Here is a 17,665-nt window from a genome sequence, read left to right as displayed (position 1 = left end):
ATATAATAATAATCAATTTTTTATACCGCATAATGTTCTTTGTTTGTGTGTATGTTACGCGATCTTTCTTGTCATATATCTCGCTTAATTGTTTGTTATTTGCCTGTGTATTTACTGTACAACGTCGTTATGACTCATGTCGTCAGGTGGGGACGTTCGCGCGGATTCAAGGAAAAACTATTTTTATCTATTCGTCATTATCGTATCGTATATGTATAGTATCGTTTATTGTATCCTATATACGCATAACATTCTACATTCACATACAACATTACACTCAAAATGTACACAACACAACAACACTACATGTATACTGCTCAACAAATATATTGATAAAGACAACTCCTTTCGCACTTTTCATGGAATTTATTGATGAGTTTTCGCATATTGTTATTATAATATATCTAAAATGATTTTAACACGAAAATTAAAGGTTGGTTTATTTAACGCAGGCTCTTTGGGAACGGGGCAGGACGAATTCTTAGTGGCCATGAATCGGCACAACGTGGATATAATGGCAATTAACGAGACGTGGTTGAGGGAGGGGCATGAGGGCCGCGCCCCCGCCGTGCCGGGCTACCGGCTGCGGCACGAGCCGCGGCCGCCGGGCAAACGTAAGCGCGGTGGCGGCGTCGGCTTCTACACCCGCCGCGGCCTCTCTACCCGGGTGCTTCCTCACCCACCGTCTGGGTGTGTTGAACAGATGTGGCTCACTGTTACACTCAACACTAAAAAAATCGTTATAGGCACCGCGTACCGCCCGCAGTGGGTGACAGTAGACCTATTCTTGGAGGCCCTATCCGAGTCTATGTCTGCATTTTCGTGGGCTGACCATACTACACTCCTTGGCGACTTTAACATTGATACGCTGGACGCCGTTGATCGCGACGGCAGTGTTAAGAAATTCAATAACTTTCTTGCGTGTTTTAATTTGGAACAACTTGTTACTGAACCAACACATTTCACATGCCACAGTGAAACACCAATCGACGTAGTCTGCACGGATGTAAAGGGGAGCTCTGTTGGTGTTGACTATGTCCCTGACCTGGGAAGACATGCATTCGTAACATGTCTAATAAATATTCCCAAATACAAACCGTCGCCCGTTCGAGTTATGCGAAGATATTTAAAAGACATTGACTTAGAAATGTTTAATGAGGACCTGTCATCTTTAAATTGGAGCTATATTAGCTCACTGTCCAATGTAAACGATATGGTTACTATATACGTTGATACGATTTTGCATTTGTTCGATGTCCACGCACCTCTCAAAACTAAGGTTGTTAGGTACGAACAATACCCATGGATAACGTACAACATAAGGCAAATGATGAAAAAGCGAGACGAGGCACATACTAGAGCACGACTTAGTAAACAGGATAGTCATAAAACTTTCTATAAAGATTTAAAAAAGGTAGTGAGTGAGGCATTGTATAGGGAGAAGCGGTCATACTTCGAACATTATATCAACTCCACAGAAAATGACTCGCGCACTCTGTGGAAGCATATTAAAAAAAATGTTAGAATAAAAAGTAGACCAGAATTTCCAGCAAATGTTTTTAAAGACCCAGACGAGATAAATAATTATTTTTTAAATGTTCCCGGCAACATAAATGTCAAGATCTCACAGTTAACTTTCTTTGAATGTCATCGGTGTATATCCAACACATTTACTTTGAGCAGGGTCTCAGAAAGTGATATTATGAAGATAGTTCGCACCATTAAAACAAAAGCTGTCGGAGTTGATGGTATTTCGCTTGACATGCTTCTGCTTGTCCTGCCTGAAACCCTGCCTATAATTACTGACATAATCTATTGCTCCATTCGTACAAATACTTATCCAGCTATGTGGCAGAAAGCATTGGTTAGGCCAATACCAAAAACTTCGAATGCTACCGAACTGAAAGACTTGCGCCCGATTAGCATCCTACCCTGTATATCCAAAATATTAGAAAAAGCTGTTGCCTCACAGCTTATAACATTCTTAGAAAAAAATGACATTCTACCGGGCGTGCAATCAGGATTCAGGAAGGGGTACAGCACCACAACTGCCTTGCTGCAGGTTGTTGATGACATACTGGCTGCACGTGACGATGGCCAAGGGACTTTATTAGCATTACTAGACTTCTCCAGGGCTTTTGATTGTATAAATGTGCCAATACTACTATCAAAGTTACATTATTATGGATTTAGCGTGGATAGCATAAATTGGTTTAGCAGCTATTTTGATCATCGAGCGCAGTTTGTTGAACTATGCAACGAGGACGGTTCCTCAGTTAGGTCTATCACTAAAACCGTTAGTAGGGGAGTTCCTCAAGGGTCAATATTGGGTCCTCTTCTGTTCATCATCTACAGCGCCGATGTGATGAAAGAAATAAAAAATTGCAAATTTCACATTTACGCCGACGATATACAGGTTTATACTTCGTGTAAGCCATGTGATACCCGTCTGGCAGTAAAGCGACTAGAAGAGGACTTGGAACGTGTAGCAGCTTGGGCAGAAGCGAACACCCTAATGCTTAACGGAAATAAAACGAAGTATATGGTCTTGGGTTCTAGACAACAGATAGAGAGTATTACGCGTCAAGGGTTGAACATTAGTATTCGAGGCGAGGTGGTACAGCGAGTGTCTGAATCGCGAAACCTAGGGTTGCTAATGGACGAGGAGTTACTTTTTGAAAAGCACATTACGAACACTGCTAGCAACTGTTTTTACAGATTAAAAGTAATGTACCAAATTCGAGAATATTTAAGCACTCCCTTTCGAATTAAACTATGCGACTCTTTAGTTTTATCTAAGTTCAATTATATGGACGCTGTGTATGGGCCTCGGCTGCTGGCGCGCTCACAAAAACTAGTTCAAAGAGTACAGAATGCTTGCGCTAGATTCTGCTTCAAAATACCTCCCCGCACACACGTAACACCTTACATAAACAAGGCTAAAATCTTAAAAATGAAATATCGCAGACAGTATCATTTTGCAACGCTGATGTTCGGAGTAGTTAAATTTAAATTACCGCCATATCTTGCGGACAAACTAGTATGGTCCCGCGACGTGACTGCTGCCAGGACCCGTGCGTCGTACTACTCACTCGCAATACCTCGTCACCGCACCACCGCTTTTCGTGGCAGTTTCAGTTTCGCCGCATCCAAGTGCTGGAACGATTTGCCGCCGCCGTTTCGTAGTCTGAAAACAATTCACAGCTTTAAATCAAAGTACAAATGCTATCTCCTAGATATGCAACTACTAAACTAATAAATATACATCAAATACCAATAAAGTTTGTTTACCTCATTGGTTTCAACACGGTAGCGCGGCGGAGTCCTCCCAGCGGGCTGGATGCGGCGCCGCAACCATTGTCATAATAATAATTATGCTTTCCGTCGGGTGATATTTGCGTGATCTGGAAAATAATCGCACACATAGGCTTCATTATACTGTCCCTCAATCAACAAAAAAAAAAGTAGGTAGGTACGTATACCCATACAAGTTAGGTAATGTTGTGGGTAGGTACTTTAAGAAGAAAACACTTACCTCGTGGAAGGTTTATCGGGGTTTTCAATTTAACCTTGAATGCGATGACGGCTCGTTACTTATACCCGTTGCACTTTTTTGTTTTGTATAAATGTTTATGGATGTTGTTCAGCATTTGACGAAATTTGTTGTCTCCTATTTAAATATGTATTTTTGCTTTACTATTATACACTATTATTTGATTTAATGTGCAATTTTATTATAATTTATTATAATTACGTTTCTTTTTCTTCGGAATGCGTCGTGCCTGTTCGGAGGCGCGACGGTCGAATGGGAAAAATATCTTATCAATAAGTATTATACTGGCAGAAATTGGACTAGGTACTTTGCCGGCCGAGCTGACTCGAGGAGCTGCGCGCGCGATAGATACTAACACAAACAGACTACACAATACACATACTTACATAATATAATTCCTACTTATTATGTTCTATGCATTCGTATTTGTTTATATCAGGTGCGTACTATATCCGCTTGCATTAATTACTATTATAATATTAAGCATTTATGTATACGTTTTTGTGATAAATATATAAAATATATTATATGTACACCTACATTCTATTTTAAGTAATTTGGTAATATTTAATCTATGTACGAATATTAACGTATGTTTATGGAAAACGACGTTCGTGCCTCACCCAACAGGGTCCACATAATACCAGCGTCGTGGTTCACGCCGCGACTTGTGCTGAGTGAGGCCCTTTTATCTCAGGACGTCCACCACCACCTTATGATCTTTGTAATGAACATCCTTCTATGCTTTTTATTATTGTTTTGTAAAAAAAAAAAATAAGTGATGTTATTGTCTTGTCTTTGTGTGTGGCGTCCTTTTATAATAAACAATTTCTATTCTTATTCTATTCTATAATCCGAAAGTAAGATGAGCCGTGCTTCGGAGGGCACGTTAATCAGTCAGTCCAGTTAATGTAGTTCCAATGGGCTTATTGTTGACCGCACCGTTTTTAAAAACGGCTGGCCGTAATATAATACTACGGCGAAATATAAAATTCGGCTGCGAGATACATAATATAGCTAGATGTCGCGTGGCTAAAGCAGCTTGCGTGTCCTGTATTTATTCGAAACTGTCCCACCTACCACTCTATATGGCGGCCATCTTGTTTTTCCACGATTTTGTTTTTATTTTTCACCGGTGATTAAAGACTTAAATATGTCTCGTGAAAACAAAAAAGTTCAAGTGCGATAGTTTTGCCGGGCCGTAGGGTGTCTCGCTGTTGCGGAGCAGTTATCGACATGACATAACTCAGTGGTATATAATATAATATATCGCGCGATAGCGATGTGCCTAAACCACGCATATATACCTATAGTAGATATATTAGACCGATATTTCGCCAGTGTTATGTGGGTACATTTATTAGGTTTGAGCCTCAGTCCTCAGACGGAGTCCTCTGCGGTTTGCGTGTATAATCTACTATTCTGGTGAAGAAATTTCTCAATCAAATTCGTATTTGGTTTCGTGATACGTGATTTTGGACGAGTGATTCTATGATGAGTTCGGGTTTTCTTACTAATCGATTTTCAAAGAAACTTCATAATAATCCACCAGTTGTAAAGATAGGTTGAATATTTATTATAATTATTTAAATATAGAATTAATGATAGAGAAGCAAAAATCTTTGCTTTCGACATCGACAAATTTATTTTTCATAATTACCTAAGTATTTGTGATGTTTAAATTGAATTTGGAATGTTAAAACTAAATCTATTTTATTTTGTTAGTAATTATTATTATACTAGGTAGGTAAAAAATATACAATATAAATTATCCTTTATAGTAATCCGCTACGGTTTTTGTACAATGCCGTTTTTTGCAATGCAATAATGAAATATACTAACGCCTGTATCCCATATTGTAAATGGTTCTGTTTTTGTAATGAAGTGTATTGTGGTGTTGTTTATATTGTGGCTCTTGAGTTGCTTATTATTAGGTATTTTGTGTGTACTATTTATATAAGTAGGTAAGTAGGTAAAGTTAAATAAATATTATTTATTTATTTATTTATTTATTATGGACAACTTACAAGCTACACTCTGCACATGCAAAGTTACAGACAATAAAAAAAAGATTAAGAGCTAGCTCAATTACAAGTAGTCACAGCATGCACAATCAAGTGAACAAGAAAAACAAGATTATAAACTATATTAAAAAATAAAAAATAGACATAATTAAACAAAAAGCAGCGAGTGCAATATTTTTATATGCATTTAAGGGCATAGTAATGTCAAGATCATGATATCTGGCCAACACATTATACAATCTACACAACCTGGAAATAGTAGCATATTGACCCAAAGGAGATCATCGGATTTCGGCCCAGAAGTCAAAGTGCCGGCCAAAAAATAATTTTGCTTTATTCCGTTAGACCTTATCCGTCTGAGTATTTATTACTATGGCACCAAAGCTGTAGGGTCAATATCTTCGGTTTTATTCGAATTAAAAGAACTGTATTTTTCATACATTTTTGGTGAAAATGTAAAGTGCCGGCCATGTAACAATAATGGTATATATCCTTAGAACTTATCCATCTGAGCATTTATTACTATGGCACCAAAGCCGTAGCGTCAATATTTCTGGTTTTATTCGAATTAAAAAATAAACTTGTATTTTTCATACATTTTGGTGAAATTGCGAAGTGCCGGCCAAGAAACAATATTGGTATATCCCGTCAAAACTTATCCCTTTGACCATTTATTATTATGGCACCAAACGTCTATGACCATTATTTTGGCTTTTATTGGACTTTACGTTTTAGTTTCTAAGTGAAAAGTGCCGGTCAGCAAAAACACATGTCAAAACTATCGAGAAGATACCTGTAAACATTATTCACTATGACAATAAACGTGTATGACCATTAGTTTGGCTGTTGTTGGATTTTTAAAATCTCGATTCTTGATTTATTTTGTTATAAAATAAAATATGACAGGCGCGTTATTTAAAGGATCGTGAGAATCATTATTACTATGACATTAAACGTCTATGACCACTATTTTGAACTCAATTAGATTTCTCAAAAATCTGGAGTTTTCATAGATACATAGATATCTGGCGATAATGCAGGTAAAGGCGTAATATCGTGGTCGTCTTTGGACACATTTTTATTAATCAAAAATAGGTTTTCGTTTGACCACTATCTAACCTGATGGTAATACACGCTTTAGAAGCTTATTTTTTTTAAGAAAAGTGAGGTACGATGCTATGTCGGACGAGTAGCACCAGGACATTGTGATCGGCATACATGCAAAGTACAACTGCCCGACTCCTGTCTTCCCTAACAGCTACTTCAGATGTCATGCCAAAATACGAGTTTCGTCACTAGACGGCAAGCATATCTTTGGAGGGTGGTAACCATCTACGGTCAAGATGAATCAATACCATAATTCGACCTAAACTTATTCCGTAACGTTGAGTCGAATGCAAAAACTACAGCCAACGTCATATCTAAAATCAGATAGTATTAATATAGAAGTTCACCTAACAACACACAAAACAAAAACACAAAGTATTTATCTGACTAATAACTAGTCATAGGGAAAGCTCTGCTTATTGTTATTGTTAAAATGTATATAAAAAAAGATTTTTTAAAAAAGTCTAATAAAAGTCAAAGTCGATATTTGGTAATATAGTAAAAAAATACGTTTCAAGTCGTTTACCAAAAGATTTGACTTATTTTGTTTCGCTGGCTGACATTTTCCCATTTGAACCAAAACGGAAAGAGAGACGAATAAAAGTCAAAATAATGGTCAAAAATGTTTTGCGCCAGATTATTAAATGTTCTAAAGGTCCTTTGTAATCCGCCGTACCGCAAGTTTTGCCTAAAGCACATTATTTTTAAACAAAACAACAAATATATCAAGATTTTTAAAATACAATAAAAGGCAAACTAATGATCATACACGTTTGGCGCTATAGAAAAAAATGTTAACAGGCATCTACTCGATACTCTCAACATGGTATTTTTGGTGGTCGGCACTTTTCGCATTTGAACTAAAACGTAAATTCCAATAAAAGTCAAAATAATGGTCATAGATATTGATAAGATATTATGTCATATTAAAAAATATTGAGAAGCAACTATTAGACAGACTTGACGTATTTAATTCGATGGCCGGCATTTTAACATATTAACCAAAACGGAAAGTCCAATAAACGTCAAAATAATGGTCATAGAAGTTTGGCGCCATACTAATAAATGTTCTAACGGTCCTTTGTAATACGCCTGTATCCCTTTTATTCCCAACGGACATAATATTTTTTTTTACAAATTGTATGAAAAATCGAGATTTTTAAAATCCAATTAAAGCCAAACTAATGGTCATACACGTTTGGTGTCATAGTAAAAAATGTTCACAGCAATGTACTCGAAAGGTTCGACACATTTTTTTTCTCTGGCCGGCACTTTCGAATTTGGGCCGGCCAAAGTATGGAGAGCCGATGATCTCCTTTGTTCTAGATGGTGGAGTTACAAAGAAGGAGTAGGCTTTTTTCCTACGAAGTCTCAGCGGAGTACTTATTCCTTTATTATTTCTTTATTTTTGTATTTTTGTATTATTGGCCGCCATTTGCCATGTACCAAGTTAAGAGTCTTTTGTAATTATTTCTATTTATTTTGGTGCAATAAAGTATATTTGTATTGTATTGTATTATATTGTATTGTGTTGTGATGTGTTGTATTGTATTGTACCTGAGGTGTTGTACTTACACCCCTTCCACGCCAGCTATGTTTGATTCCTATGTAATATGGGGTCTGTTGCCATTAACCAGGCTTGAAGAGGTACCACGTGATATAAATTATCTACGATGAACATGAATTCGAACTCATAAAGTCGAATTCAGTGGTTTAGTGCCCAAGCCGGGATTCAAACCCGTGACACTATGACGATAACTAACACAACTAACATAAGCTCACGACTGTTTCCCAATGGGGTGGTCAGAGGTACATCTATCGCAAGATGAACCTAAGTCACCTAAGTCACACTTCACCGAGCGTTCTAACAATAAAATAGCTAATACTTAGTGTTTTAATAACTATTAAATAACATAACATAAACAGCCTATATACGTCCCACTGCTGGGCACAGGCCTCCCCTCAATCAACCGGAGGGGGTATGGAGCATAATCCACCACGCTGCTCCAATGCGCGTTGTCCGAAAAAGTAAGATGATTCCGTGCTTCGGAGGGCACGTTAAGCCGTTGGTCCCGGCTATTAGCCGTAAAAACACCTCCAACTATTAAATAATCCAAAATTATAATTTAAATTAAATATATAAATTTTACAATTAAATTAATATTAAATGCAATAACTGCTATACTACTGGGCCTTAACTTTGAGGCGTCGTCATCCGAATGCTAAGTGCTCGTTTAACAAGACTTCGTTCGTTCTCAATCTAACTTTGTTCTAAGCTTTGCTTTCTTGACGCGTAGGGTTGCCACCTCACATTTTATTATTTATTAAGTCATTATCGTGTTGTTCTAAACGCAGTTATAATAAAGGCTAACAGCATAGTTCCTAAGTCCACCTAGCATACCTACATAATGAATGGACTGGTGATTTACCATTGTAGAACAGTCTGAGGAAAGTAAGTGTCTACCTATAACCCTACGATTCGAAAATATACACTGTTTTCTATGTATATTCTTCAATAAATATGTTACTTTAAATAAACAGGACTTTGAAGGCTTCCAATTTGTCCTAATCATTATAAAAGTAATATGATTCGTGCTTCGGAAGGCACGTAATCCAGTCGGTCCCGGTAAGTATGTAGTCGTTAGAGCCACATCTTTGTAAACTCAATAATAACCCTGACACAAAGGTTACTAGGGTTGGTCATTCAACTCACAGCCCACGCGATAGAAGTAGAGTTGAAGATTACTGTACTGAATGAAATGTTTCAACAGTCTAGTAGATACTTAGGTACTTACCTATATAACTGGTTTAATCATTTCTTTATTTTAAAGTCATTTGCTTTAAAAAAACAAATGATTAAACCATAATTAAAGCACATAATAACGGGTTCTTACCGCGTTTGATAAACCGCGTAAACTTAAAACAATGTATAAATGATTAAACCATTTGATTCGAAATTTAAAAAGTGCAACCCTAAAGCGATTCGAAATTCAAAACGAATCACACGGGCGTGGGTGTTCAAGGAAGTACGTGCCTTCAACTTGGCGGGTGCACCGGGAGATTTTGTACTTGTATTAATTTCAAATATATGGCGCCGATACACACAGACGCGCGAGATATATTTTTGAAGTGACTTACAATCACATCAAAATGTGATATTTCAAAACAGCTATAAGGCGCCGTATAATATAATTAAACTCTACAAAAAATACGCATACGTGATAAAACGAAAGTCATAGAAAAAAAACAAAAGCATTCTTAATCTTCTTCTTCTATCGTGTGGGTTGTAAGGCGGATTACCAACCCCATCAATCCTGGTGTCAGAGTTATTATTGAGCCGCCAAAGGCCCCTGACATGGCTCATGTAACGACTACTAACTTACATCAGTAAGTAGTAACCGGGACCAACGGCTTAACGTGCCTTTCGAAGGACGGATCATCTTTTTTCGGACAATTAGGTGATCAGCCTGAAATGTCCTAATCAAACTAGGGAGCGCAAAGTGATTTTTTTTATATGTCCCCACCGGGTTACGAACCCGGGACCCCGGGATCGTGAGCCCAATGCTCAACCACTGGACCACGGAGGCCGTTATTCTTAATATATGTCGATAGATTTATTTATTTAAATGTCACCACGATACATGGCATCTTTGTCGCGTGCACCGCGAGTGGTGGGCACGGATCGTCACGCATTGGGTGCTTTATGACGGGTACATGCGACATGGTAGACCTCGAAAGAGATGGCGTGATGACTGTTCGGACCACGAACAAAATATAAAACTGTCTATGGTTTTGTTACTATTAAAAAAGGTATTGTCATAGACAAAAACAGACTTCCTTCTTGGCATCAAAAATGGATGCATAATCAATATCTTCTTGTGTTAAAAAATTATCTAAAACAATACTAAAAATATATGGTGATTTATAAAATAATAATAATAAAAGTGTAAAATGTGTGAATAAGTAAAAGAAAACAATAAACTTTAAAATATTCCTTTATGTGGTCGTTTAATTACCAGCACACCACTCAACCATCACATCTAGAACGCCACAATGACTTGGACGCTTGCCGGAGGGACTGGCCGGAGTACGCACAGGACCGCGGAAAATGGAATCTTATAATCTTGTAGGCTAGATTAGATCAGAGACCACGATGCTTATTTATATTCTAATCACTACAGTCTTGCTGTCCTAATATAATAATAAAAAGATATTCGAAACTTAAACAACTAACCAAGTAATTAAATTATACTTATTAGGGTAATGTGTGATTTAAATGCGTTTCTCGGGTTTTCTCACGATCATTTATAATATAGGTACGTATAGACAACAGGGGGGTTAAAAAGGCCACATTGAAGCAATTCATCTAAAAAAGCAATATTGCTATTTGACATTGGTTATAATATAAACAGTCTATATACTTCCCACTGCTGGCTACAGGCCTCCCCTCAATCAACCGGATGGTTTACTAATATAGAATAATTTCGGTTGCAAAAGTTCAATAAACGAATCTTTAATTTCCAAATTCCGTCTTGAATTGCAGAACTGAACATTACAATGTAATAATCCAGATTAAGTTTACAAGTACCTACATCACGATACATTAAATCGGAACAACCTCATAGTCATACCGAAGACATAACTGTAAAACTTATACTATAAAACTAATTAATGCGCCACATCCCCTTTATATAAGCGAAATTTTGAGTACCCCGTCTTGGCGGTGTCTCAGTCTCAGGTGGCACCCCGTGGAGGGCAGAGGGGAGGGGGTGTCACCCCACTCTGGGGGGGCGCCGGGTCCCCCTCGCGAAGCGGCTCTATTTTCGCGGCTCCTGGGGAGAATAAATAACGTGGTATAACGCTATGTGTTATATAACGTTATAACGCTACACAGATGTTGTAAGAACCTTATTGATTTTCTTGAGACGGTGGGAGGAAGAGGGGAGAGGAGTGGAAGAAAGTTGCTTTGAGGTAACGTTGCTGTGGAGGTGACATTGGTAATTATCTTAAAGTAGTGTGTTGAGTTTTCTCATAGAAATTGTATAATCTACTCGTATAACCGATAAAAAAATGTATATGTGTGTCGTAGATTTTACCTAAATAAACTTTTTTATTATTATTATTATAATATGTATGTTGGGTATACAGGTGTACAGTCATGAGCAATATAATGTACCCACTTTAGGACTCTGTCGCACTAACATATTTAACATTTAGTGAGACTTACAGTTCAATTTGTCAAAAAAGTTAATGTGACATGGTACCAAAGTGTATACATATTAATGCTCGTGACCATACATACATTAAACTTACGCCTGGGTAAGCATAGACTATGGAATTCCATTTGTTTCGATCCTGACACACTTCTCTTGCTTCCTTATTCATCAATCGTTACCCAAGTAATTAAATATTATATTCTGGTCATCATCAATTTAAGAGCCACGCTCTTGTCGGTGTAGCATTTTCCATTCCAGTCTATCAAAAATATTCTTATACTTATTAGGGTAATCTGTGATTTAAATGCATTTCTCGGATCGCGAGGAAGCCCACATTTTCCTCGCGATCATTTATATTAAACGTAAAAAGAACAGAGGGTGTTAAAAAGGCCACATCGAAACAATTCATCTAATAAAAAAGCAATATTGCAATTTGACATTGGTTGGCGTTACGCACTTATTGTGTTACTAATATCTTATGAAGATTTGTGTCATTTCTTTTTTCGTTTCTATGCTGGACTGAGAGTGAAGAGTTGTTAATTTTTTTAAACGCCTGCGGCCCTGTGCTGAGGTTTTTCTTGCAGCTTCTTTTCCCCGGCTATACACGTTGTGAGAATCTGCAGTAGTTTTAGCCGGATGAGACGTTCGTTATGTAAAAATGACGATTCAAAATGTATCTACCTATATGACTCTAGTGGGATGATAGCAATAAGCGCTGAATGAGGGAAATCGTCGACCACGACGGCGGGGTCGGTATCCGGGTTCTGAAGTGTTTGTTGTCGCAAGTTGATTGGCCGCCTATGGCTAGAGTAATCGGGTAGTTAGAATCGTATATTACGTCCTTCGTGCGTCGATACTTTTCAGTACCGTCCCTAAGCGGGATGTATTTGGAAGCCGCAACAACACTACTATAAGGATAGTATAGTTGGCTATTGGAAGCAATTTTAATGGAATCTCGCTAATCCCGGAACTTGTTAAGCGCGGCAGTGGGGGTGCGGTGCGTATAATAGGCAGAACATATTGTGAATATTATAAAATAAAGATTTCAAAATAGAACGATAATCTGTACAAAATATATTTCGTCTGAGTTACATTATGTTATACATATAAACAGGCTGTCGTATTCTTCATATATATAATTATATTATAGTTTATACCTCATATAACAACAGTCTCCTTTTCCTCAATCAGCGCTTATCGCTATCGACCCACAAGGGTCGATTAATTCTTTCAAATATTTTTCCTCTCAGACGACGCCCTGAAACGAGGTCCGCGCCCAACTGGGCACCCTCAGGCCTGTTGTCTTAAACGTTGTACCGGATGAGAGCCTTCAGCGCTCCCCATTTGTCCGGCCAATTAGTTAATGCCATCTGCGGCAAATATACAATAAGTCACGTTAAAAAAAACAACAGTCTCCCTGGTCGAGTGGTTAGGTGCAAACAAACAAAACATACAAACATTTACAAAACAATATATTTTGCCTGCGGCTTCGCTCGCGTTATATCCAGTTTTTCCTAATGTACCAATTTTTAGCTTCCTACCTTGAAAACTGCGAAAAGTCCCATATAAATAGGGTTTCTTTTCACAAGTAGGCATCTCTGAAATATGCATCATTATTATCATTTTATGATAAACTAATATGGAACTGAATTCAATTAATTCCGCGCTTCAAAACCTAGCCGCCTCCGGCCGGAGTATGATTAAAATTTAATTAAACAACGTCTTGCGTCTCGGCAAAGTATCATAAGCCCCTTTACTGTAATAAATTACAGGTAAGGGGGAAATTACAGGGAGGGGGCCGTATTACAGATGGGGGTTGTGTAATTCGTCATCACGCCTCCTTCGGATACTGTATTACATAGTAAGTAGTGCTGTAATTTCAAGCCTGGTTTAATATTAGTCTAGGAATGGTAAAGTTTGGAAATAGTTACTAAGGCCGTAGATTGTGATATGGGAAGCTAGCGGTATTTTCGTATAACAGTGTTGAAATTAGTTCTTTGATATAAATACATTCAATGTATAATGTATTTTTGTTTGGATAATTTCTTAGTATTACGCATAGGTGCAACATATCTTCCACTCATTATTATTCTGATCAAAATAGAAGAGAAGTAATGTAGGTCTGATCCAAATATCAAGCAACAATTATTTTTATGTATGCTTCTGCAATTACGTTATATTTTTGAATAATTACGTACCCGAGTAATGAGAAAATAGGTAATTATGACGTTAAATCGTTGTCCAGGTTTTCGTTGAAAAAAAAAGGGTTTTAGTTTTCCGTTAACTCGTTGACACATCTAATTGCAGATTCTTGGATGGCATTCAGAATTTGGCTGGTTTACATACCTACATTACAGAGTTATAATGTCTTAGTTTTACCCTCTTGAGAAACCTTCTCTACCGTAAGTATGAAGGAAGCGTCTTCATACCGCGGTACAAAGCGCAGGGAATTTCATAAAGCCACTTAGAGCAGGACGACATGAGTGTACTTAGTCAAGAAGAGGTCTCTCAAACTTTGTAATGATGTAACTTTACTGCACGGTACGTATAAACAACCCACGTCTCTTTATTGCATAATATGTAGGCTTCAGCAATCTCTGATGGTATTAATAACTACGTATACATATAATACCTATGTAAAATCTCCGCACCAGTGGCTAGGTTTAAAAAGGTGAGGTTTTCAATGTGATGTCGTAAATAATTTCATTTTTTCGTCAGCATTGCACCCGAGCGAAGTGGGGGCGGGTCGCTAGTATTAGATAGATAATACGTTTATTTGGGACAACAGTACAAGTAGCTTACAAAAATACTGTAACTGTACTGTGTATTGTACTGTATTCATGTGTTATGTCTGATTGTTAAAATTTTAGTTCTGTGCAATAAAGTATATTTGATTTGATTTTGATTTGAAACAATCAGTAAAACATACAGTTTGTAACATAACAATAACAAACCGCTTAAAAGTCGCCGTGCCAAAATAGGCCCTAGCTCAGCATTTGCTGCGGAAACGCGGAACGAGTCGCAGCGCTGTCATTCTGCTATTATATAAATTTTACTTACTATAGAAAATAGAGTGTCTAATTTAATTATTGTGAGTGATTTTTTTAAAACAAAAAGGCGCTTCCTAGGTGCATACAAATTCAAGCTCGTAATCCCTAATGGGGTGGACATAGCCGAATGATACTAAGTCTTAAGATGGATGTGGTGAATGTGTAGTGATAATTGGTTAGCCCACCGCCCGTATATACTAGCGCGATATGTTAAAAACATAAAAAATATACGGTCGAACTGAGAACCTCCTCCTTTTTTGAAGTCAGTAATAAAATATGTAAGTAGTTTGCAAATTCCAATCTATTACGTTCTCAAAAAAGGATAAAAAGGAGACAATTCCTCGGTGGTTATATTGACATGCCTGCATAGGCAGCATGGGTTTCGCGCGGCGCGATACTAAAAAGGCTCAAGGCGTAAAACTTATGTAAAAAGAGCTTTATTACCTAATCAGGTGAGATTGTTGTCAAACGCTAGCCTATATTACATAACATAAATAGCCTATATACGTCCCACTGCTGGGCACAGGCCTCCCCTCAATCAACCGGAGGGGGTATGGAGCATACTCCACCACGATGCTCCAATGCGGGTTAGTGGAGGTGTTTTTACGGCTAATAGGCGGGACCAACGGCTTAACGTGCCCTCCGAAGCACGGTATCATCTTACTTTTTCGGACAATCAGGTGATTCAAGCCTGAAAAGTCCTTAACAAACAAAGGACAGTCTCACAAAGTGATTTCGACAATGTCCCCACACTGGGAATTGGGAAGACAAGCGTCTAAAAATGTTCTGTTTTTTATTAGCTCCCAGTCCAGCATAGAAGCAACCTTACTTACCTTACTTTGGAACGTTATAGTATTTAAATACAAGAACAGTTTGAGCACCGTGGTTCCAAAGTGGAAAGATGAGACGGCGCGGTAAGGAGAACCGCCGACGTCTGATTAGCATTTTCATGGGGAGTCTTAAGCCCCCTTGAGTCTTATGTGTCCCTAGTATAATGGCGCCGTACGAATATTCAATAAGTTGTCATGTTCAACTTCACGCTCTGGTTCCCCTGAGGGCTGGGTGGTGAGAATTTTCGCAAGGACTCGTGGTGGTTGGCGTAAGTGCTTTTCCGTTTTGGAGAGTAGGGAAGGCGTCTGAGATTGATTTAATTTTTCTTTTCACATAACACACATCATCATCACCAGCCCATTAACGTCCCCACTGCTGGGGCACGGGCCTTCCCTATGGATGGATAGGGAGATCGGGCCTTAAACCACGCGGGCCCAGTGCGGATTGATGGTTATTAACGACTGCTAATGCAGCCGGGACCAACGGCTTAACATGCCTTCCGAAGCACGGAGGAGCTCGAGATGAAAACTTTTTTTTTGTGTCACCCATCCTATAACCGGCCTTTGCGAAAGTTGCTTAACTTCAACAATCGTAGACCGAGCGCGTTAACCGCTGCACCACCGAGCTCCTCACACACACACACACACACACACATACATTATTATTATAATTATTATTTTTTCCTTTTTGAGAGCACACATCACGAATTTTTAAATATCATAACAAAACTTACGACTATTTTCCCAATAAGGAACTTTTCAGGCTACCAAAACAATGTAGATAGCATTGTACAGCTTTACCTTTCTCGGGTATATAATAATTCCAAAATACATTGTAAGTAATGGCAGAAGCATAAAAATAATTGTTGCTTGATATTTGGATCACATTATGTATAGAATTATGTTGCTACCTATATTGCTTCTCTTTTGATCAGAATAATAATGGGAGGAAGATGTAATTGTGTCTGGGTGTAATAAAAACGGTCATCATTTATACCCAAAAACAAAGATAATAGATATATATGTCTGTTACCCATTAAATTAGAAGGTTAAACGAAGGAAAACCTTAACAGCGCCATCTACATTGTTGTAGAGGAACGAAGCCTGGAAAGTAGAAAGAAGAAGAAAAAAAATCTCATTAGGTATTTATTTTTAATCACTACAAGGAGCATCAATTTGTCTTAAAATGTTATAATAATATTGTATTTGTAGCTATCACAACAACGTACTTACATACCTACTCCTATATACATAAACTCGCGCCTATTTCCCACCGGGGTAAGCTGTGGAATTCCATTTGCTTCCATCCTGACACACTTCTCTTACTTCTTTATAACGTGTATCACAATAAAGGTAAAAAACTTTATTTTAGGCTGCGTTTCCATTGACACGGAGCTGTGCGGAGATGAGCGGAGATGTGCGGATTTGACCAACCACAGCGTTCGAGAGAGTGAAAAACAAAGACGCTCTGTCACACTTCCCCTCACGGTGATTGGTCGATTCCTGCACATCTCCGCTCATCTCCGCACAGCTCCGCGTCAATGAAAACGTAGCCTAACTAGTACGACAACGCGGCTGGAACATGTTGAACATTTGTCAGAATAACATAATTTTGAGTCTGTATCCTGTCTCATAAAGTACAATTTGTTTTTAGTGTTTTTTTTAAATTTATGTTTGTGTTATGTCAGTCTTTAAAAAAAAAAAAATCAGGATGGATAAAATGGCCACATCGAAGCAATTCATCTAAGAAACCAATATTGCAATTTGACGTTTGTTTGCATTGCGCAATTTCTTTTTATATGCGCAAATGTCACAATATTGCTTTCTTAGACGAATTGCTTCGATGTGGCCATTTTAACCCCCCAGCACTCAATAGTAAATACCA

The 17,665-nt window shown here is 38.0% G+C and overlaps 1 long non-coding RNA gene across 1 annotated transcript; it reads right to left on the bottom strand.

Annotated features, from left to right (window-relative positions):
* Positions 1-981: 981 nt before the first annotated feature.
* On the bottom strand, positions 982-4,037 carry LOC126377929 (uncharacterized). The gene is made up of 3 exons (XR_007568001.1): positions 3,536-4,037; positions 3,292-3,404; positions 982-3,187 (listed from the first exon to the last, which is right to left on the bottom strand). It is a non-coding gene; the product is annotated as an uncharacterized LOC126377929 (long non-coding RNA).
* Positions 4,038-17,665: the final 13,628 nt, after the last annotated feature.

Source organism: Pectinophora gossypiella, chromosome 24 (assembly GCF_024362695.1).
Source record: "Pectinophora gossypiella chromosome 24, ilPecGoss1.1, whole genome shotgun sequence".
NCBI lineage: Eukaryota > Metazoa > Arthropoda > Insecta > Lepidoptera > Gelechiidae > Pectinophora > Pectinophora gossypiella.
This window is presented reverse-complemented; position numbering and strand designations above follow the sequence as displayed.